Raw genomic sequence first — 16,592 nt, forward strand, 5'->3', positions numbered from 1 at the left:
CCTGAACTTTTTCCATATTTCCCGTTTAGTCCCTGAATTGCAATGCATCGTTACTCGTTACTCGTTCGGTTTGTCTCTCGGCGATAGTAATAATAAAAAAAACGCAGTTCAAAAAAAGCAAAAAAGGGGTGCGACACGAGGACTTCCCAGGAGGTCACCCATCCTAGTACTACTCTCGCCCAAGCACGTTTATCTTCGGAGTTCTGATGGGGACCGGTGCATTAGTGCTGGTATGATCGCACCCGTCATACCTTGCACGATCATCGCATATTTCTACTGCCTTGCAACTCATTCAACCAAAATAAAAACTATCTTTAAAAGTACGTTTTGGTCCCTGAACTTTTTCCATATTTCCAGTTTAGTCCTTGAATTGTAATGCATCGTTACTCGTTACTCGTTCGGTTTGTCTCTCGGCGATAGTAATAATAAAAAAAACGCAGTTCAAAAAAAGCAAAAAAGGGGTGCGACACGAGGACTTCCCAGGAGGTCACCCATCCTAGTACTGCTCTCGCCCAAGCACGTTTATCTTCGGAGTTCTGATGGGACCGGTGCATTAGTGCTGGTATGATCGCACCCGTCATACCTTGCACGATCATCGCATATATCTGCTTCCTCGCAACTCATTCAACCAAAATAAAAACTATCTTTAAAAGTACGTTTTGGTCCCTGAATTTTTTCCATATTTCCCGTTTATTCCCTGAATTGCAATGCATCGTTACTTGTTACTCGTTCGGTTTGTCTCTCGGCGATAGTAATAATAAAAAAAACGAAGTTCAAAAAAAGCAAAAAAGGGGTGCGGCACGAGGACTTCCCAGGAGGTCACCCATCCTAGTACTGCTCTCGCCCAAGCACGTTTATCTTCGGAGTTCTGATGTGATCCGGTGCATTAGTGCTGGTATGATCGCACCAGTCATACCTTACACGATCATCGCATATATCTGCTGCCATGCAACTTATTCAACCAAAATAAAAACTATCTTTAAAAGTACATTTTGGTCCCTGAACTTTTTCCATATTTCCTGTTTAATCCCTGAATTGCAATTCATCGTTACTCGTTACTCGTTCTGTTTGTCTCTCGGCGATAGTAATAATAAAAAAAACGCAGTTCTAAAAAAGCAAAAAAGGGGTGCGACACGAGGACTTCCCAGGAGGTCACCCATCCTAGTACTGCTCTCGCCCAAGCACGTTTAGCTTCGGAGTTCTGATGGGATCCGGTGCATTAGTGCTGGTATGATCGCACCCTTCATACCTTGCACGATCATCGCATATATCTGCTGCCTTGCAACTCATTCAATCAAAATAAAAACTATCTTTAAAAGTACGTTTTGGTCCCTGAAATTTTTCCATATTTCCCGTTTAGTCCCTGAATTGCAATGCATCGTTACTCGTTACTCGTTCGGTTTGTCTCTCGGCGATAGTAATAATAGAAAAAACGCAGTTCAAAAAAAGAAAAAAAGGGGTGCAACACGAGGACTTTCCAGGAGGTCACCCATCCTAGTACTGCTCTCGCCCAAGCACGTTTAGCTTCGGAGTTCTGATGGGATCCGGTGCATTAGTGCTGGTATGATCGCACCCGTCATACCTTGCACGATCATCGCATATATCTGCTGCCTTGCAACTCATTCAACCAAAATAAAAACTATCTTTAAAAGTACGTTTTGGTCCCTGAACTTTTTCCATATTTCCCGTTTAGTCTCTGAATTGCAATTCATCGTTACTCGTTACTCGTTACTCGTTCTGTTCTTCTCTCGGCGATAGTAATAATAAATAAACGCAGTTCAAAAAAAGCATTACTCGTTACTCGTTCTGTTTGTCTCTCGGCGATAGTAATCATAAAAAAAACTCAGTTCAAAAAAAGCAAATAAAGGGTGCAACACGAGGACTTCCCAAGAGGTCACCCATCCTAGTACTGCTCTCGCCCAAGCACGCTTAACTTCAGAGTTCTAATGGGATCTGGTGCATTAGTGCTGGTATGATCGCACCCGTCATACCTTGCACGATCATCGCATATATCTGCTATCTTGCAACTCATTCAACCAAAATAAAAACTATCTTTAAAAGTACATTTTGGTCCCTGAACTTTTCCATATTTCCTGTTTAGTCCCTAAATTGCAGTTCATCGTTACTCGTTACTCGTTCTGTTTGTCTCTCGGCGATAGTAATAATAAAAAAAACACAGTTCAAAAAAAGCAAAAAAGGGGTGCAACACGAGGACTTTCCAGGAGGTCACCCATCCTAGTACTGCTCTCGCCCAAGCACGTTTAGCATCGGAGTTCTGATGGGATCCGGTGCATTAATGCTGGTATGATCGCACCCGTCATACCTTGCACGATCATCGCATATATCTGCGGCCTTGCAACTCATTCAACGAAAATAAAAACTATCTTTAAAAGTACATTTTGGTCCCTGAACTTTTTCCATATTTCCTGTTTAGTCCCTAAATTGCAGTTCATCGTTACTCGTTACTCGTTCTGTTTGTCTCTCGGCGATAGTAATAATAAAAAAAACGCAGTTCAAAAAAAGAAAAAAAGGGGTGCAACACGAGGACTTCCTAGGAGGTTACCCATCCTAGTACTGCTCTCGCCCAAGCACGTTTAGCTTCGGAGTTCTGATACGATCCGGTGCATTAGTGCTGGTATGATCGCACCCGTCATACCTTGCACGATCATCGCATATATCTGCTGCCTTGCAACTCATTCAACGAAAATAAAAACTAACTTTAAAAGTACGTTTTGGTCCCTCAACTTTTTCCATATTTCCCGTTTAGTCCCTGAATTGCAATGCATCGTTACCTCGTTACTCATCGGGTTTGTCTCTCGGCGATAGTAATAATAAAAAAAACGCAGTTCAATAAAAGCAAAAAAGGGGTGCGGCACGAGGACTTCCCAGGAGGTCACCCATCCTAGTACTGCTCTCGCCGAAGCACGTTTAGCTTCGGAGTTCTGATGGGATCCGGTGCATTAGTGCTGGTATGATCGCACCCGTCATACCTTGCACGATCATCGCATATATCTGCTGCCTTGCAACTCATTCAACAAAATAAAAACTATCTTTAAAAGTACGTTTTAGTCCCTGAACGTTTTCCATATTTCCCGCATAGTCCCTGAATTGCAATTCATCATTATTCGTTACTCGTTACTCGTTCTTTTCGTCTCTCGGCGATAGTAATAATAAAAATATGCAGTTCAAAAAAAGCATTACTCGTTACTCGTTCTGTTTATCTCTCGGCGATAGTAATCATAAAAAAAAACTCAGTTCAAAAAAAGCAAATAAGGGGTGCAACACGAGGACTTCCTAGGAGGTCACCCATCCTAGTACTGCTCTCGCCCAAGCACGTTTAACTTCAGAGTTCTGATAGGATCTGGTGCATTAGTGCTGGTATGATCGCACCCATCATACCTTGCACGATCATCGCATATATCTGCTACCTTGCAACTCATTCAACCAAAATAAAAACTATCTTTAAAAGTACGTTTTGGTCCCTGAACGTTTTCCGTATGTCCCGTTTAGTCCCTGAATTGCAATTCATCGTTACTCGTTACTCGTTACTCGTCCTGTTTGTCTCTCGGCGATAGTAAAAATAGAAAAAATGCAGTTCAAAAAAAACAAAAAAGGGGTGCAACACGAGGACTTCCCAGGAGGTCACCCATCCTAGTACTGCTCTCGCCCAAGCACGTTTAGCTTCGGAGTTCTGATGGGATCCGGTTCATTAGTGCTGGTATGATCGCACCCGTCATACCTTGCACGATCATCGCATATATCTGTTGTCTTACAACTCATTCAACCAAAATAAAAACTATCTTTAAAAGTACGTTTTGGTCCCTGAACTATTTCCATATTTCCCGTTTAGTCCCTGAATTGCAATTCATCGTTACTCGTTACTCGTCCTATTTGTCTCTCGGCGATAGTAATAATAGAAAACACGCAGTTCAAAAAAATCAAAAAAAGGGGTGCAACAAGAGGACTTCCCACGAGGTCACCCATCCTAGTACTGCTCTCGCCCAAGCACGTTTAGCTTCGGAGTTCTGATGGGATCCGGTGCATTAGTGCTGGTATTATCGCACCCGTCATACCTTGCACGATCATCGCATATATCTGCCGCCTTGCAACTCATTCAATCAAAATAAAAACTATCTTTAAAAGTACGTTTTGGTCCCTGAACGTTTTCCATATTTCCCGTTTAGTCCCCGAATTGCAATGCATCGTTACTCGTTACTCGTTCGGTTTGTCTCTCGGCGATAGTAATAATAAAAAAAATGCAGTTCAAAAAAAGCAAAAAAGGGGTGCGACACGAGGACTTCCCAGGAGGTCACCCATCCTAGTACTGCTCTCGCCCAAGCACGTTTATCTTCGGAGTTCTGATGGGATCCGGTGCATTAGTGCTGGTATGATCGCACCCGTCATACCTTGCACGATCATCGCATATATCTGCTGCCTTGCAACTCATTCAACGAAAATAAAAACTAACTTTAAAAGTACGTTTTGGTCCCTCAACTTTTTCCATATTTCCCGTTTAGTCCCTGAATTGCAATGCATCGTTACCTCGTTACTCATCGGGTTTGTCTCTCGGCGATAGTAATAATAAAAAAACGCAGTTCAATAAAAGCAAAAAAGGGGTGCGGCACGAGGACTTCCCAGGAGGTCACCCATCCTAGTACTGCTCTCGCCCAAGCACGTTTAGCTTCAGAGTTCTGATGGGATCCGGTGCATTAGTGCTGGTATGATCGCACCCGTCATACCTTGCACGATCATCGCATATATCTGCTGCCTTGCAACTCATTCAACAAAATAAAAACTATCTTTAAAAGTACGTTTTGGTCCCTGAACGTTTTCCATATTTCCCGTTTAGTCCCTGAATTGCAATTCATCATTATTCGTTACTCGTTACTCGTTCTTTTCGTCTCTCGGCGATAGTAATAATAAAAATATGCAGTTCAAAAAAAGCATTACTCGTTACTCGTTCTGTTTATCTCTCGGCGATAGTAATCATAAAAAAAAACTCAGTTCAAAAAAAGCAAATAAGGGGTGCAACACGAGGACTTCCTAGGAGGTCACCCATCCTAGTACTGCTCTCGCCCAAGCACGTTTAACTTCAGAGTTCTGATAGGATCTGGTGCATTAGTGCTGGTATGATCGCACCCGTCATACCTTGCACGATCATCGCATATATCTGCTGCCTTACAACTCATTCAACCAAAATAAAAACTATCTTTAAAAGTACGTTTTGGTCCCTGAACTTTTTCCATATTTCCCGTTTGGTCCCTGAATTGCAATTCATCGTTACTCGTTACTCGTTACTCGTTCTGTTTGTCTCTCGGCGATAGCAATAATAGAAAAAACGCAGTTCAAAAAAAGCAAAAAAGGGGTGCAACACGAGGACTTCCCAGGAGGTCACCCATCCTAGTACTACTCTCGCCCAAGCACGTTTAGCTTCGGAGTTCTGATGGGATCCGGTGCATTAGTGCTGGTATGATCGCACCCTTCATACCTTGCACGATCATCGCATATATCTGCTGCCTTGCAACTCATTCAACCAAAATAAAAACTATCTTTAAAAGTACGTTTTGGTCCCTGAACTTTTTCCATATTTCCCGTTTAGTCCTTGAATTGCAATGCATCGTTACTCGTTACTCGTTCGGTTTGTCTCTCGGCGATAGTAATAATAGAAAAAACGCAGTTCAAAAAAAGCAAAAAAGGGGTGCAACACGAGGACTTCCCAGGAGGTCACCCATCATAGTACTGCTCTCGCCCAAGCACGTTTAGCTTCGGAGTTCTGATGGGACCCGGTGCATTAGTGCTGGTATGTTCGCACCCGTCATACCTTGCACGATCATCGCATATATCTGCTGCCTTGCAACTCATTCAACCAAAATAAGTTCTGATGGGATCCGGTGCATTAATGCTGGTATGTTCGCACCCGTCATACCTTGCACGATCATCGCATATATCTGCTGCCTTGCAACTCATTCAATCAAAATAAAAACTATCTTTAAAAGTACGTTTTGGTCCCTGAACTATTTCCATATTTCCCGTTTAGTCCCTGAATTGCAATTCATCGTTACTCGTTACTCGTCCTATTTGTCTCTCGGCGATAGTAATAATAGAAAACACGCATTTCAAAAAAATCAAAAAAGGGGTGCAACAAGAGGACTTCCCACGAGGTCACCCATCCTAGTACTGCTCTCGCCCAAGCACGTTTAGCTTCGGAGTTCTGATGGGATCCGGTGCATTAGTGCTGGTATTATCGCACCCGTCATACCTTGCACGATCATCGCATATATCTGCCGCCTTGCAACTCATTCAATCAAAATAAAAACTATCTTTAAAAGTACGTTTTGGTCCCTGAACTATTTCCATATTTCCCGTTTAGTCCCTGAATTGCAATTCATCGTTACTCGTTACTCGTCCTATTTGTCTCTCGGCGATAGTAATAATAGAAAACACGCATTTCAAAAAAATCAAAAAAAGGGGTGCAACAAGAGGACTTCCCACGAGGTCACCCATCCTAGTACTGCTCTCGCCCAAGCACGTTTATCTTCGGAGTTCTGATGGGATCCGGTGCATTAGTGCTGGTATGATCGCACCCGTCATACCTTGCACGATCATCACATATACCTGCTGCCATGCAACTTATTCAACCAAAATAAAAACTATCTTTAAAAGTACGTTTTGGTCCCTGAACTTTTTCCATATTTCCTGTATAGTCCCTGAATTGCAATTCATCGTTACTCGTTACTCGTTCTGTTTGTCTCTCGGCGATAGTAATAATAAAAAAAACGCAGTTCAAAAAAAGCAAAAAAGGGGTGCGACACGAGGACTTCCCAGGAGGTCACCCATCCTAGTACTGCTCTCGCCCAAGCACGTTTAGCTTCGGAGTTCTGATGGGATCCGGTGCATTAGTGCTGGTATGATCGCACCCTTCATACCTTGCACGATCATCGCATATATCTGCTGCCTTGCAACTCATTCAACCAAAATAAAAACTATCTTTAAAAGTACGTTTTGTCCCTGAACGTTTTCCATATTTCCCGTTTAGTCCCTGAATTGCAATGCATCGTTACTCGTTACTCGTTCGGTTTGTCTCTCGACGATAGTAATAATAGAAAAAACGCAGTTCAAAAAAAGCAAAAAAGGGGTGCAACACGAGGACTTCACAGGAGGTCACCCATCCTAGTACTGCTCTCGCCCAAGCACGTTTAGCTTCGGAGTTCTGATGGGATCCGGTGCATTAGTGCTTGTATGATCGCACCCGTCATACCTTGCACGATCATCGCATATATCTGCAGCCTTGCAACTTCAACCAAAATAAAAAATATCTTTAAAAGTACGTTTTAGTCCCTGAACTTTTTCCATATTTCCCGTTTAGCCCCTGAATTGCAATGCATCGTTACTCGTTACTCGTTCAGTTTGTCTCTCGGCGATAGTAATAATAAAAAAACGCAGTTCAAAAAAAGCAAAAAAGGGGTGCGACACGAGGACTTCCCAGGAGGTTACCCATCCTAGTACTGCTCTCGCCCAAGCACGTTTAGCTTTGGAGTTCTGATGGGATCCGGTGAATTAGTGCCGGTATCATCGCACCCTTCATACCTTACACGATCATCGCATATATCCGCTGCCTTGCAACTCATTCAACCAAAATAAAATCTATCTTTAAAAGTACGTTTTGGTCCCTGAACTTTTTCCATATTTCCTGTTTAGTCCCTGAATTGCAATTCATCGTTACTCGTTACTCGTTCGGTTTGTCTCTCGGCGATAGTAATAATTAAAAAAACGCAGTTCAAAAAAGCAAAAAAGGGGTGCGACACGAGGACTTCCCAGGAGGTCACCCATCCTAGTATTGCTCTCGCCCAAGCACTTTTAGCTTCGGAGTTCTGATGGGATCCGGTGCATTAGTGCTGGTATGATCGCACCCGTCATACCTTGCACGATCATCGCATATATCTGTTGCCTTGCAACTCATTCAACAAAATAAAAACTATCTTTAAAAGTACATTTTGGTCCCTGAACGTTTTCCATATTTCCCGTTTAGTCCCTGAATTGCAATTCATCGTTACTCGTTACTCGTTCTGTTCTTCTCTCGGCGATAGTAATAATAAAAAAACGCAGTTCAAAAAAAGCATTACTCGTTACTCGTTCTGTTTGTCTCTCGGCGATAGTAATCATAAAAAAAACTCAGTTCAAAAAAGCAAATAAAGGGTGCAACACGAGGACTTCCCAGGAGGTCACCCATCCTAGTACTGCTCTCGCCCAAGCACGTTTAACTTCAGAGTTCTAAAGGGATCTGGTGCATTAGTGCTGGTATGATCGCACCCGTCATACCTTGCACGATCATCGCATATATCTGCTACCTTGCAACTCATTCAACCAAAATAAAAACTATCTTTAAAAGTACATTTTGGTCCCTGAACTTTTCCATATTTCCTGTTTAGTCCCTAAATTGCAGTTCATCGTTACTCGTTACTCGTTCTGTTTGTCTCTCAGCGATAGTAATAATAAAAAAAACGCAGTTCAAAAAAAGCAAAAAAGGGGTGCAACACGAGGACTTTCCAGGAGGTCACCCATCCTAGTATTGCTGTCGCCCAAGCACGTTTAGCATCGGAGTTCTGATGGGATCCGGTGCATTAATGCTGGTATGATCGCACCCATCATACCTTGCACGATCATCGCATATATCTGCGGCCTTGCAACTCATTCAACGAAAATAAAAACTATCTTTAAAAGTACATTTTGGTCCCTGAACTTTTTCCATATTTCCTGTTTAGTCCCTAAATTGCAGTTCATCGTTACTCGTTACTCGTTCTCTTTGTCTCTCGGCGATAGTAATAATAAAAAAAACGCAGTTCAAAAAAAGAAAAAAAGGGGTGCAACACGAGGACTTCCTAGGAGGTTACCCATCCTAGTACTGCTCTCGCCCAAGCACGTTTAGCTTCGGAGTTCTGATGGGATCCGGTGCATTTGTGCTGGTATGATCGCACCCGTCATACCTTGCACGATCATCGCATATATCTGCTAGGAGGTCACCCATCCTAGTACTGCTCTCGCCCAAGCACGTATAACTTCGGAGTTCTGATGGGATCCGGTGCATTAGTGCTGGTATGATCGCACCCGTCATACCTTGCACGATCATCGCATATATCCGCTGCCTTGCAACCCATTCAACCAAAATAAAAACTATCTTTAAAAGTACGTTTTGGTCCCTGAACTTTTTCCATATTTCCCGTTTGGTCCCGGAATTGCAATTCATCGTTACTCGTTACTCGTTCTGTTTGTCTCTCGGCGATAGCGATAATAGAAAAAACGCAGTTCAAAAATAGCAAAAAAAGGGGTGCAACACGAGGACTTCCCAGGAGGTCACCCATCCTAGTACTCCTCTCGCCCAAGCACGTTTAGCTTCGGAGTTCTGATGGGATCCGGTGCATTAGTGCTGGTATGATCGCACCCTTCATACCTTGCACGATCATCGCATATATCCGCTGCCTTGCAACTCATTCAACCAAAATAAAAACTATCTTTAAAAGTACGTTTTGGTCCCTGAACTTTTTCCATATTTCCCGTTTGGTCCCCGAATTGCAATTCATCGTTACTCGTTACTCGTTACTCGTTCTGTTTGTCTCTCGGCGATAGTAATAATAGAAAAAACGCAGTTCAAAAAAAGCAAAAAAGGGGTGCAACACGAGGACTTCCCAGGAGGTCACCCATCCTAGTACTGCTCTCGCCCAAGCACGTTTAGCTTCGGAGTTCTGATGGGATCCGGTGCATTCGTGCTGGTATGATCGCACCCGTCATACCTTGCACGATCATCGCATATATCCGCTGCCTTGCAACTCTTTCAACCAAAATAAAAACTATCTTTAAAAGTACGTTTTGGTCCCTGAACTTTTTCCATATTTCTCGTTTGGTCCCTGAATTGCAATTCATCGTTACTCGTTACTCGTTCTGTTTGTCTCTCGGCGATAGCAATAATAGAAAAAACGAAGTTCAAAAAAAGCAAAAAAGGGGTGCAACACGAGGACTTCCCAGGAGGTCACCCATCCTAGTACTGCTCTCGCCCAAGCACGTTTAACTTTGGAGTTCTGATGGGATCCGGTGCATTAGTGCTGGTATGATCGCACCCTTCATACCTTGCACGATCATCGCATATTTCCGCTGCCTTGCAACTCATTCAACCAAAATAAAAACTATCTTTAAAAGTACGTTTTGGTCCCTGAACTTTTTCCATATTTCCCGTTTGGTCCCTGAATTGCAATTCATCGTTACTCGTTACTCGTTACTCATTCTGTTTGTCTCTCGGCGATAGTAATAATAGAAAAAACGCAGTTCAAAAAAAGCAAAAAAGGGGTGCAACACGAGGACTTCCCAGGAGGTCACCCATCCTAGTACTGCTCTCGCCCAAGCACGTTTAGCTTTGGAGTTCTGATGGGATCCGGTGCATTAGTGCCGGTATCATCGCACCCTTCATACCTTGCACGATCATCGCATATATCTGCTGCCTTCCAACTCATTCAACCAAAATAAAATCTATCTTTAAAAGTACGTTTTGGTGTCCGAATTGCAATTCATCGTTACTCGTTACTCGTTCTGTTTGTCTCTCGGCGATAGTAATAATAGAAAAAACGCAGTTCAAAAAAAGCAAAAAAGGGGTGCAACACGAGGACTTCCCAGGAGGTCGCCCATCCTAGTACTGCTCTCGCCCAAGCACGTTTAGCTTCGGAGTTCTGATGGGATCCGGTGCATTCGTGCTGGTATGATCGCACCCGTCATACCTTGCACGATCATCGCATATATCCGCTGCCTTGCAACTCTTTCAACCAAAATAAAAACTATCTTTAAAAGTACGTTTTGGTCCCTGAACTTTTTCCATATTTCTCGTTTGGTCCCTGAATTGCAATTCATCGTTACTCGTTACTCGTTCTGTTTGTCTCTCGGCGATAGCAATAATAGAAAAAACGAAGTTCAAAAAAAGCAAAAAAGGGGTGCAACACGAGGACTTCCCAGGAGGTCACCCATCCTAGTACTGCTCTCGCCCAAGCACGTTTAACTTTGGAGTTCTGATGGGATCCGGTGCATTAGTGCTGGTATGATCGCACCCTTCATACCTTGCACGATCATCGCATATTTCCGCTGCCTTGCAACTCATTCAACCAAAATAAAAACTATCTTTAAAAGTACGTTTTGGTCCCTGAACTTTTTCCATATTTCCCGTTTGGTCCCTGAATTGCAATTCATCGTTACTCGTTACTCGTTACTCGTTCTGTTTGTCTCTCGGCGATAGTAATAATAGAAAAAACGCAGTTCAAAAAAAGCGAGAAAGGGGTGCAACACGAGGACTTCCCAGGAGGTCACCCATCCTAGTACTGCTCTCGCCCAAGCACGTTTAACTTCGGAGTTCTGATGGGATCCGGTGCATTAGTGCTGGTATGATCGCACCCGTCATACCTTGCACGATCATCGCATATATCCGCTGCCTTGCGACTCATTCAACCAAAATAAAAACTATCTTTAAAAGTACGTTTTGGTCCCTGAACTTTTTCCATATTTCTCGTTTGGTCCCTGAATTGCAATTCATCGTTACTCGTTACTCGTTACTCGTTCTGTTTGTCTCTCGGCGATAGTAATAATAGAAAAAACGCAGTTCAAAAAAAGCAAAAAAGGGGTGCAACACGAGGACTTCCCAGGAAGTCACCCATCCTAGTACTGCTCTCGCCTGAGCACGTTTAACTTCGGAGTTCTGATGGGATCCGGTGCATTAGTGCTGGTATGATCGCACCCGTCATACCTTGCACGATCATCGCATATATCCGCTGCCTTGCGACTCATTCAACCAAAATAAAAACTATCTTTAAAAGTACGTTTTGGTCCCTGAACTTTTTCCATATTTCCCGTTTGGTCCCTGAATTGCAATTCATCGTTACTCGTTACTCGTTACTCGTTCTCTCTCGGCGATAGTAATAATAGAAAAAACGCAGTTCAAAAAAAGCGAAAAAGGGGTGCAACACGAGGACTTCCCAGGAGGTCACCCATCCTAGTACTGCTCTCGCCCAAGCACGTTTAACTTCGGAGTTCTGATGGGATCCGGTGCATTAGTGCTGGTATGATCGCACCCGTCAAACCTTGCACGATCATCGCATATATCCGCTGCCTTGCAACTCATTCAACCAAAATAAAAACTATCTTTAAAAGTACGTTTTGGTCCCTGAACTTTTTCCATATTTCCCGTTTGGTCCCTGAATTGCAATTCATCGTTACTCGTTACTCGTTACTCGTTCTGTTTGTCTCTCGGCGATAGTAATAATAGAAAAAACGCAGTTCAAAAAAAGCAAAAAAGGGGTGCAACACGAGGACTTCCCAGGAAGTCACCCATCCTAGTACTGCTCTCGCCTGAGCACGTTTAACTTCGGAGTTCTGATGGGATCCGGTGCATTAGTGCTGGTATGATCGCACCCGTCATACCTTGCACGATCATCGCATATATCCGCTGCCTTGCGACTCATTCAACCAAAATAAAAACTATCTTTAAAAGTACGTTTTGGTCCCTGAACTTTTTCCATATTTCCCGTTTGGTCCCTGAATTGCAATTCATCGTTACTCGTTACTCGTTACTCGTTCTCTCTCGGCGATAGTAATAATAGAAAAAACGCAGTTCAAAAAAAGCGAAAAAGGGGTGCAACACGAGGACTTCCCAGGAGGTCACCCATCCTAGTACTGCTCTCGCCCAAGCACGTTTAACTTCGGAGTTCTGATGGGATCCGGTGCATTAGTGCTGGTATGATCGCACCCGTCAAACCTTGCACGATCATCGCATATATCCGCTGCCTTGCAACTCATTCAACCAAAATAAAAACTATCTTTAAAAGTACGTTTTGGTCCCTGAACTTTTTCCATATTTCCCGTTTGGTCCCTGAATTGCAATTCATCGTTACTCGTTACTCGTTACTCGTTCTCTCTCGGCGATAGTAATAATAGAAAAAACGCAGTTCAAAAAAAGCGAAAAAGGGGTGCAACACGAGGACTTCCCAGGAGGTCACCCATCCTAGTACTGCTCTCGCCTGAGCACGTTTATCTTCGGAGTTCTGATGGGATCCGGTGCATTAGTGCTGGTATGATCGCACCCGTCATACCTTGCACGATCATCGCATATATCCGCTGCCTTGCGACTCATTCAACCAAAATAAAAACTATCTTTAAAAGTACGTTTTGGTCCCTGAACTTTTTCCATATTTCCCGTTTGGTCCCTGAATTGCAATTCATCGTTACTCGTTACTCGTTACTCGTTCTCTCTCGGCGATAGTAATAATAGAAAAAACGCAGTTCAAAAAAAGCGAAAAAGGGGTGCAACACGAGGACTTCCCAGGAGGTCACCCATCCTAGTACTGCTCTCGCCCAAGCACGTTTAACTTCGGAGTTCTGATGGGATCCGGTGCATTAGTGCTGGTATGATCGCACCCGTCAAACCTTGCACGATCATCGCATATATCCGCTGCCTTGCAACTCATTCAACCAAAATAAAAACTATCTTTAAAAGTACGTTTTGGTCCCTGAACTTTTTCCATATTTCCCGTTTGGTCCCTGAATTGCAATTCATCGTTACTCGTTACTCGTTACTCGTTCTGTTTGTCTCTCGGCGATAGTAATAATAGAAAAAACGCAGTTCAAAAAAAGCGAGAAAGGGGTGCAACACGAGGACTTCCCAGGAGGTCACCCATCCTAGTACTGCTCTCGCCTAAGCACGTTTAACTTCGGAGTTCTGATGGGATCCGGTGCATTAGTGCTGGTATGATCGCACCCGTCAAACCTTGCACGATCATCGCATATATCCGCTGCCTTGCAACTCATTCAACCAAAATAAAAACTATCTTTAAAAGTACGTTTTGGTCCCTGAACTTTTTCCATATTTCCCGTTTGGTCCCTGAATTGCAATTCATCGTTACTCGTTACTCGTTCTGTTTGTCTCTCGGCGATAGTAATAATAGAAAAAACGCAGTTCAAAAAAAGCGAGAAAGGGGTGCAACACGAGGACTTCCCAGGAGGTCACCCATCCTAGTACTGCTCTCGCCCAAGCACGTTTGACTTCGGAGTTCTGATGGGATCCGGTGCATTAGTGCTGGTATGATCGCACCCGTCATACCTTGCACGATCATCGCATATATCCGCTGCCTTGCGACTCATTCAACCAAAATAAAAACTATCTTTAAAAGTACGTTTTGGTCCCTGAACTTTTTCCATATTTCCCGTTTAGTCCTTGAATTGCAATGCATCGTTACTCGTTACTCGTTCGGTTTGTCTCTCGGCGATAGTAATAATAGAAAAAACGCAGTTCAAAAAAAGCAAAAAAGGGGTGCAACACGAGGACTTCCCAGGAGGTCACCCATCATAGTACTGCTCTCGCCCAAGCACGTTTAGCTTCGGAGTTCTGATGGGACCCGGTGCATTAGTGCTGGTATGTTCGCACCCGTCATACCTTGCACGATCATCGCATATATCTGCTGCCTTGCAACTCATTCAACCAAAATAAGTTCTGATGGGATCCGGTGCATTAATGCTGGTATGTTCGCACCCGTCATACCTTGCACGATCATCGCATATATCTGCTGCCTTGCAACTCATTCAATCAAAATAAAAACTATCTTTCAAAGTACGTTTTGGTCCCTGAACTATTTCCATATTTCCCGTTTAGTCCCTGAATTGCAATTCATCGTTACTCGTTACTCGTCCTATTTGTCTCTCGGCGATAGTAATAATAGAAAACACGCATTTCAAAAAAATCAAAAAAAGGGGTGCAACAAGAGGACTTCCCACGAGGTCACCCATCCTAGTACTGCTCTCGCCCAAGCACGTTTAGCTTCGGAGTTCTGATGGGATCCGGTGCATTAGTGCTGGTATTATCGCACCCGTCATACCTTGCACGATCATCGCATATATCTGCCGCCTTGCAACTCATTCAATCAAAATAAAAACTATCTTTAAAAGTACGTTTTGGTCCCTGAACGTTTTCCATATTTCCCATTTAGTCCCCGAATTGCAATGCATCGTTACTCGTTACTCGTTCGGTTTGTCTCTCGGCGATAGTAATAATAAAAAAAATGCAGTTCAAAAAAAGCAAAAAAGGGGTGCGACACGAGGACTTCCCATGAGGTCACCCATCCTAGTACTGCTCTCGCCCAAGCACGTTTATCTTCGGAGTTCTGATGGGATCCGGTGCATTAGTGCTGGTATGATCGCACCCGTCATACCTTGCACGATCATCGCATATACCTGCTGCCATGCAACTTATTCAACCAAAATAAAAACTATCTTTAAAAGTACGTTTTGGTCCCTGAACTTTTTCCATATTTCCTGTATAGTCCCTGAATTGCAATTCATCGTTACTCGTTACTCGTTCTGTTTGTCTCTCGGCGATAGTAATAATAAAAAAAACGCAGTTCAAAAAAAGCAAAAAAGGGGTGCGACACGAGGACTTCCCAGGAGGTCACCCATCCTAGTACTGCTCTCGCCCAAGCACGTTTAGCTTCGGAGTTCTGATGGGATCCGGTGCATTAGTGCTGGTATGATCGCACCCTTCATACCTTGCACGATCATCGCATATATCTGCTGCCTTGCAACTCATTCAACCAAAATAAAAACTATCTTTAAAAGTACGTTTTGTCCCTGAACGTTTTCCATATTTCCCGTTTAGTCCCTGAATTGCAATGCATCGTTACTCGTTACTCGTTCGGTTTGTCTCTCGACGATAGTAATAATAGAAAAAACGCAGTTCAAAAAAAGCAAAAAAGGGGTGCAACACGAGGACTTCACAGGAGGTCACCCATCCTAGTACTGCTCTCGTCCAAGCACGTTTAGCTTCGGAGTTCTGATGGGATCCGGTGCATTAGTGCTTGTATGATCGCACCCGTCATACCTTGCACGATCATCGCATATATCTGCAGCCTTGCAACTCATTCAACCAAAATAAAAAATATCTTTAAAAGTACGTTTTAGTCCCTGAACTTTTTCCATATTTCCCGTTTAGCCCCTGAATTGCAATGCATCGTTACTCGTTACTCGTTCAGTTTGTCTCTCGGCGATAGTAATAATAAAAAAACGCAGTTCAAAAAAAGCAAAAAAGGGGTGCGACACGAGGACTTCCCAGGAGGTTACCCATCCTAGTACTGCTCTCGCCCAAGCACGTTTAGCTTTGGAGTTCTGATGGGATCCGGTGAATTAGTGCCGGTATCATCGCACCCTTCATACCTTACACGATCATCGCATATATCCGCTGCCTTGCAACTCATTCAACCAAAATAAAATCTATCTTTAAAAGTACGTTTTGGTCCCTGAACTTTTTCCATATTTCCTGTTTAGTCCCTGAATTGCAATTCATCGTTACTCGTTACTCGTTCGGTTTGTCTCTCGGCGATAGTAATAATTAAAAAAACGCAGTTCAAAAAAGCAAAAAAGGGGTGCGACACGAGGACTTCCCAGGAGGTCACCCATCCTAGTATTGCTCTCGCCCAAGCACTTTTAGCTTCGGAGTTCTGATGGGATCCGGTGCATTAGTGCTGGTATGATCGCACCCGTCATACCTTGCACGATCATCGCATATATCTGTTGCCTTG

General features: G+C 43.4%; 48 non-coding genes and 1 pseudogene across 48 annotated transcripts; all 49 read right to left on the reverse strand.

Moving 5' to 3' along the window:
- Nucleotides 1-125: 125 nt before the first annotated feature.
- Nucleotides 126-244, reverse strand: LOC126658666 (5S ribosomal RNA). Its single transcript, XR_007634246.1, has one exon. It is a non-coding gene; the product is annotated as a 5S ribosomal RNA (ribosomal RNA).
- A 214-nt stretch (nucleotides 245-458) lies between these two features.
- On the reverse strand, nucleotides 459-576 carry LOC126658811 (5S ribosomal RNA). Its single transcript, XR_007634384.1, has one exon. It is a non-coding gene; the product is annotated as a 5S ribosomal RNA (ribosomal RNA).
- A 214-nt stretch (nucleotides 577-790) lies between these two features.
- LOC126658723 (5S ribosomal RNA) lies at nucleotides 791-909 on the reverse strand. The gene has a single exon (XR_007634300.1). It is a non-coding gene; the product is annotated as a 5S ribosomal RNA (ribosomal RNA).
- Nucleotides 910-1,123: 214 nt separating this feature from the next.
- LOC126659297 (5S ribosomal RNA) lies at nucleotides 1,124-1,242 on the reverse strand. The gene has a single exon (XR_007634844.1). It is a non-coding gene; the product is annotated as a 5S ribosomal RNA (ribosomal RNA).
- Nucleotides 1,243-1,456: 214 nt separating this feature from the next.
- LOC126658361 (5S ribosomal RNA) lies at nucleotides 1,457-1,575 on the reverse strand. The gene has a single exon (XR_007633950.1). It is a non-coding gene; the product is annotated as a 5S ribosomal RNA (ribosomal RNA).
- A 290-nt stretch (nucleotides 1,576-1,865) lies between these two features.
- LOC126659385 (5S ribosomal RNA) lies at nucleotides 1,866-1,984 on the reverse strand. The gene has a single exon (XR_007634929.1). It is a non-coding gene; the product is annotated as a 5S ribosomal RNA (ribosomal RNA).
- A 213-nt stretch (nucleotides 1,985-2,197) lies between these two features.
- Nucleotides 2,198-2,316, reverse strand: LOC126658700 (5S ribosomal RNA). Its single transcript, XR_007634279.1, has one exon. It is a non-coding gene; the product is annotated as a 5S ribosomal RNA (ribosomal RNA).
- A 214-nt stretch (nucleotides 2,317-2,530) lies between these two features.
- On the reverse strand, nucleotides 2,531-2,649 carry LOC126658814 (5S ribosomal RNA). The gene has a single exon (XR_007634387.1). It is a non-coding gene; the product is annotated as a 5S ribosomal RNA (ribosomal RNA).
- A 215-nt stretch (nucleotides 2,650-2,864) lies between these two features.
- Nucleotides 2,865-2,983, reverse strand: LOC126658671 (5S ribosomal RNA). Its single transcript, XR_007634251.1, has one exon. It is a non-coding gene; the product is annotated as a 5S ribosomal RNA (ribosomal RNA).
- A 290-nt stretch (nucleotides 2,984-3,273) lies between these two features.
- LOC126658597 (5S ribosomal RNA) lies at nucleotides 3,274-3,392 on the reverse strand. Its single transcript, XR_007634179.1, has one exon. It is a non-coding gene; the product is annotated as a 5S ribosomal RNA (ribosomal RNA).
- Nucleotides 3,393-3,613: 221 nt separating this feature from the next.
- LOC126658390 (5S ribosomal RNA) lies at nucleotides 3,614-3,732 on the reverse strand. Its single transcript, XR_007633979.1, has one exon. It is a non-coding gene; the product is annotated as a 5S ribosomal RNA (ribosomal RNA).
- A 215-nt stretch (nucleotides 3,733-3,947) lies between these two features.
- Nucleotides 3,948-4,066, reverse strand: LOC126658678 (5S ribosomal RNA). Its single transcript, XR_007634258.1, has one exon. It is a non-coding gene; the product is annotated as a 5S ribosomal RNA (ribosomal RNA).
- A 214-nt stretch (nucleotides 4,067-4,280) lies between these two features.
- LOC126657951 (5S ribosomal RNA) lies at nucleotides 4,281-4,399 on the reverse strand. Its single transcript, XR_007633557.1, has one exon. It is a non-coding gene; the product is annotated as a 5S ribosomal RNA (ribosomal RNA).
- Nucleotides 4,400-4,613: 214 nt separating this feature from the next.
- Nucleotides 4,614-4,732, reverse strand: LOC126658471 (5S ribosomal RNA). Its single transcript, XR_007634056.1, has one exon. It is a non-coding gene; the product is annotated as a 5S ribosomal RNA (ribosomal RNA).
- A 290-nt stretch (nucleotides 4,733-5,022) lies between these two features.
- Nucleotides 5,023-5,141, reverse strand: LOC126658598 (5S ribosomal RNA). Its single transcript, XR_007634180.1, has one exon. It is a non-coding gene; the product is annotated as a 5S ribosomal RNA (ribosomal RNA).
- A 221-nt stretch (nucleotides 5,142-5,362) lies between these two features.
- On the reverse strand, nucleotides 5,363-5,481 carry LOC126658971 (5S ribosomal RNA). Its single transcript, XR_007634535.1, has one exon. It is a non-coding gene; the product is annotated as a 5S ribosomal RNA (ribosomal RNA).
- A 214-nt stretch (nucleotides 5,482-5,695) lies between these two features.
- LOC126658605 (5S ribosomal RNA) lies at nucleotides 5,696-5,814 on the reverse strand. The gene has a single exon (XR_007634187.1). It is a non-coding gene; the product is annotated as a 5S ribosomal RNA (ribosomal RNA).
- A 319-nt stretch (nucleotides 5,815-6,133) lies between these two features.
- On the reverse strand, nucleotides 6,134-6,252 carry LOC126658680 (5S ribosomal RNA). Its single transcript, XR_007634260.1, has one exon. It is a non-coding gene; the product is annotated as a 5S ribosomal RNA (ribosomal RNA).
- Nucleotides 6,253-6,467: 215 nt separating this feature from the next.
- On the reverse strand, nucleotides 6,468-6,586 carry LOC126658676 (5S ribosomal RNA). The gene has a single exon (XR_007634256.1). It is a non-coding gene; the product is annotated as a 5S ribosomal RNA (ribosomal RNA).
- A 214-nt stretch (nucleotides 6,587-6,800) lies between these two features.
- LOC126659298 (5S ribosomal RNA) lies at nucleotides 6,801-6,919 on the reverse strand. The gene has a single exon (XR_007634845.1). It is a non-coding gene; the product is annotated as a 5S ribosomal RNA (ribosomal RNA).
- A 213-nt stretch (nucleotides 6,920-7,132) lies between these two features.
- On the reverse strand, nucleotides 7,133-7,251 carry LOC126658660 (5S ribosomal RNA). The gene has a single exon (XR_007634240.1). It is a non-coding gene; the product is annotated as a 5S ribosomal RNA (ribosomal RNA).
- Nucleotides 7,252-7,461: 210 nt separating this feature from the next.
- LOC126658711 (5S ribosomal RNA) lies at nucleotides 7,462-7,580 on the reverse strand. The gene has a single exon (XR_007634288.1). It is a non-coding gene; the product is annotated as a 5S ribosomal RNA (ribosomal RNA).
- A 213-nt stretch (nucleotides 7,581-7,793) lies between these two features.
- On the reverse strand, nucleotides 7,794-7,912 carry LOC126658267 (5S ribosomal RNA). The gene has a single exon (XR_007633858.1). It is a non-coding gene; the product is annotated as a 5S ribosomal RNA (ribosomal RNA).
- Nucleotides 7,913-8,193: 281 nt separating this feature from the next.
- On the reverse strand, nucleotides 8,194-8,312 carry LOC126658441 (5S ribosomal RNA). The gene has a single exon (XR_007634028.1). It is a non-coding gene; the product is annotated as a 5S ribosomal RNA (ribosomal RNA).
- Nucleotides 8,313-8,525: 213 nt separating this feature from the next.
- On the reverse strand, nucleotides 8,526-8,644 carry LOC126658866 (5S ribosomal RNA). The gene has a single exon (XR_007634440.1). It is a non-coding gene; the product is annotated as a 5S ribosomal RNA (ribosomal RNA).
- A 214-nt stretch (nucleotides 8,645-8,858) lies between these two features.
- On the reverse strand, nucleotides 8,859-8,977 carry LOC126658544 (5S ribosomal RNA). Its single transcript, XR_007634127.1, has one exon. It is a non-coding gene; the product is annotated as a 5S ribosomal RNA (ribosomal RNA).
- Nucleotides 8,978-8,987: 10 nt separating this feature from the next.
- Nucleotides 8,988-9,104, reverse strand: LOC126658878 (5S ribosomal RNA; annotated as a pseudogene).
- Nucleotides 9,105-9,322: 218 nt separating this feature from the next.
- Nucleotides 9,323-9,441, reverse strand: LOC126659356 (5S ribosomal RNA). The gene has a single exon (XR_007634900.1). It is a non-coding gene; the product is annotated as a 5S ribosomal RNA (ribosomal RNA).
- Nucleotides 9,442-9,662: 221 nt separating this feature from the next.
- On the reverse strand, nucleotides 9,663-9,781 carry LOC126657817 (5S ribosomal RNA). The gene has a single exon (XR_007633429.1). It is a non-coding gene; the product is annotated as a 5S ribosomal RNA (ribosomal RNA).
- Nucleotides 9,782-9,995: 214 nt separating this feature from the next.
- On the reverse strand, nucleotides 9,996-10,114 carry LOC126658029 (5S ribosomal RNA). Its single transcript, XR_007633631.1, has one exon. It is a non-coding gene; the product is annotated as a 5S ribosomal RNA (ribosomal RNA).
- Nucleotides 10,115-10,335: 221 nt separating this feature from the next.
- LOC126658499 (5S ribosomal RNA) lies at nucleotides 10,336-10,454 on the reverse strand. The gene has a single exon (XR_007634084.1). It is a non-coding gene; the product is annotated as a 5S ribosomal RNA (ribosomal RNA).
- A 183-nt stretch (nucleotides 10,455-10,637) lies between these two features.
- Nucleotides 10,638-10,756, reverse strand: LOC126659296 (5S ribosomal RNA). The gene has a single exon (XR_007634843.1). It is a non-coding gene; the product is annotated as a 5S ribosomal RNA (ribosomal RNA).
- A 214-nt stretch (nucleotides 10,757-10,970) lies between these two features.
- LOC126658030 (5S ribosomal RNA) lies at nucleotides 10,971-11,089 on the reverse strand. The gene has a single exon (XR_007633632.1). It is a non-coding gene; the product is annotated as a 5S ribosomal RNA (ribosomal RNA).
- Nucleotides 11,090-11,310: 221 nt separating this feature from the next.
- LOC126659238 (5S ribosomal RNA) lies at nucleotides 11,311-11,429 on the reverse strand. The gene has a single exon (XR_007634788.1). It is a non-coding gene; the product is annotated as a 5S ribosomal RNA (ribosomal RNA).
- Nucleotides 11,430-11,650: 221 nt separating this feature from the next.
- LOC126658649 (5S ribosomal RNA) lies at nucleotides 11,651-11,769 on the reverse strand. The gene has a single exon (XR_007634229.1). It is a non-coding gene; the product is annotated as a 5S ribosomal RNA (ribosomal RNA).
- A 215-nt stretch (nucleotides 11,770-11,984) lies between these two features.
- LOC126659355 (5S ribosomal RNA) lies at nucleotides 11,985-12,103 on the reverse strand. Its single transcript, XR_007634899.1, has one exon. It is a non-coding gene; the product is annotated as a 5S ribosomal RNA (ribosomal RNA).
- Nucleotides 12,104-12,324: 221 nt separating this feature from the next.
- On the reverse strand, nucleotides 12,325-12,443 carry LOC126658650 (5S ribosomal RNA). Its single transcript, XR_007634230.1, has one exon. It is a non-coding gene; the product is annotated as a 5S ribosomal RNA (ribosomal RNA).
- Nucleotides 12,444-12,658: 215 nt separating this feature from the next.
- LOC126657875 (5S ribosomal RNA) lies at nucleotides 12,659-12,777 on the reverse strand. The gene has a single exon (XR_007633487.1). It is a non-coding gene; the product is annotated as a 5S ribosomal RNA (ribosomal RNA).
- A 215-nt stretch (nucleotides 12,778-12,992) lies between these two features.
- On the reverse strand, nucleotides 12,993-13,111 carry LOC126658651 (5S ribosomal RNA). The gene has a single exon (XR_007634231.1). It is a non-coding gene; the product is annotated as a 5S ribosomal RNA (ribosomal RNA).
- A 215-nt stretch (nucleotides 13,112-13,326) lies between these two features.
- Nucleotides 13,327-13,445, reverse strand: LOC126657994 (5S ribosomal RNA). The gene has a single exon (XR_007633598.1). It is a non-coding gene; the product is annotated as a 5S ribosomal RNA (ribosomal RNA).
- A 221-nt stretch (nucleotides 13,446-13,666) lies between these two features.
- LOC126658332 (5S ribosomal RNA) lies at nucleotides 13,667-13,785 on the reverse strand. Its single transcript, XR_007633921.1, has one exon. It is a non-coding gene; the product is annotated as a 5S ribosomal RNA (ribosomal RNA).
- A 214-nt stretch (nucleotides 13,786-13,999) lies between these two features.
- On the reverse strand, nucleotides 14,000-14,118 carry LOC126657822 (5S ribosomal RNA). Its single transcript, XR_007633434.1, has one exon. It is a non-coding gene; the product is annotated as a 5S ribosomal RNA (ribosomal RNA).
- Nucleotides 14,119-14,332: 214 nt separating this feature from the next.
- LOC126658607 (5S ribosomal RNA) lies at nucleotides 14,333-14,451 on the reverse strand. The gene has a single exon (XR_007634188.1). It is a non-coding gene; the product is annotated as a 5S ribosomal RNA (ribosomal RNA).
- A 320-nt stretch (nucleotides 14,452-14,771) lies between these two features.
- LOC126658681 (5S ribosomal RNA) lies at nucleotides 14,772-14,890 on the reverse strand. The gene has a single exon (XR_007634261.1). It is a non-coding gene; the product is annotated as a 5S ribosomal RNA (ribosomal RNA).
- A 214-nt stretch (nucleotides 14,891-15,104) lies between these two features.
- LOC126658038 (5S ribosomal RNA) lies at nucleotides 15,105-15,223 on the reverse strand. The gene has a single exon (XR_007633640.1). It is a non-coding gene; the product is annotated as a 5S ribosomal RNA (ribosomal RNA).
- Nucleotides 15,224-15,437: 214 nt separating this feature from the next.
- Nucleotides 15,438-15,556, reverse strand: LOC126659299 (5S ribosomal RNA). Its single transcript, XR_007634846.1, has one exon. It is a non-coding gene; the product is annotated as a 5S ribosomal RNA (ribosomal RNA).
- Nucleotides 15,557-15,769: 213 nt separating this feature from the next.
- Nucleotides 15,770-15,888, reverse strand: LOC126658728 (5S ribosomal RNA). The gene has a single exon (XR_007634305.1). It is a non-coding gene; the product is annotated as a 5S ribosomal RNA (ribosomal RNA).
- A 213-nt stretch (nucleotides 15,889-16,101) lies between these two features.
- On the reverse strand, nucleotides 16,102-16,220 carry LOC126658712 (5S ribosomal RNA). Its single transcript, XR_007634289.1, has one exon. It is a non-coding gene; the product is annotated as a 5S ribosomal RNA (ribosomal RNA).
- Nucleotides 16,221-16,433: 213 nt separating this feature from the next.
- LOC126658268 (5S ribosomal RNA) lies at nucleotides 16,434-16,552 on the reverse strand. The gene has a single exon (XR_007633859.1). It is a non-coding gene; the product is annotated as a 5S ribosomal RNA (ribosomal RNA).
- Nucleotides 16,553-16,592: the final 40 nt, after the last annotated feature.

The sequence above is a fragment of the Mercurialis annua genome, linkage group LG7, assembly GCF_937616625.2.
Source record: "Mercurialis annua linkage group LG7, ddMerAnnu1.2, whole genome shotgun sequence".
Classification (NCBI taxonomy): domain Eukaryota; kingdom Viridiplantae; phylum Streptophyta; class Magnoliopsida; order Malpighiales; family Euphorbiaceae; genus Mercurialis; species Mercurialis annua.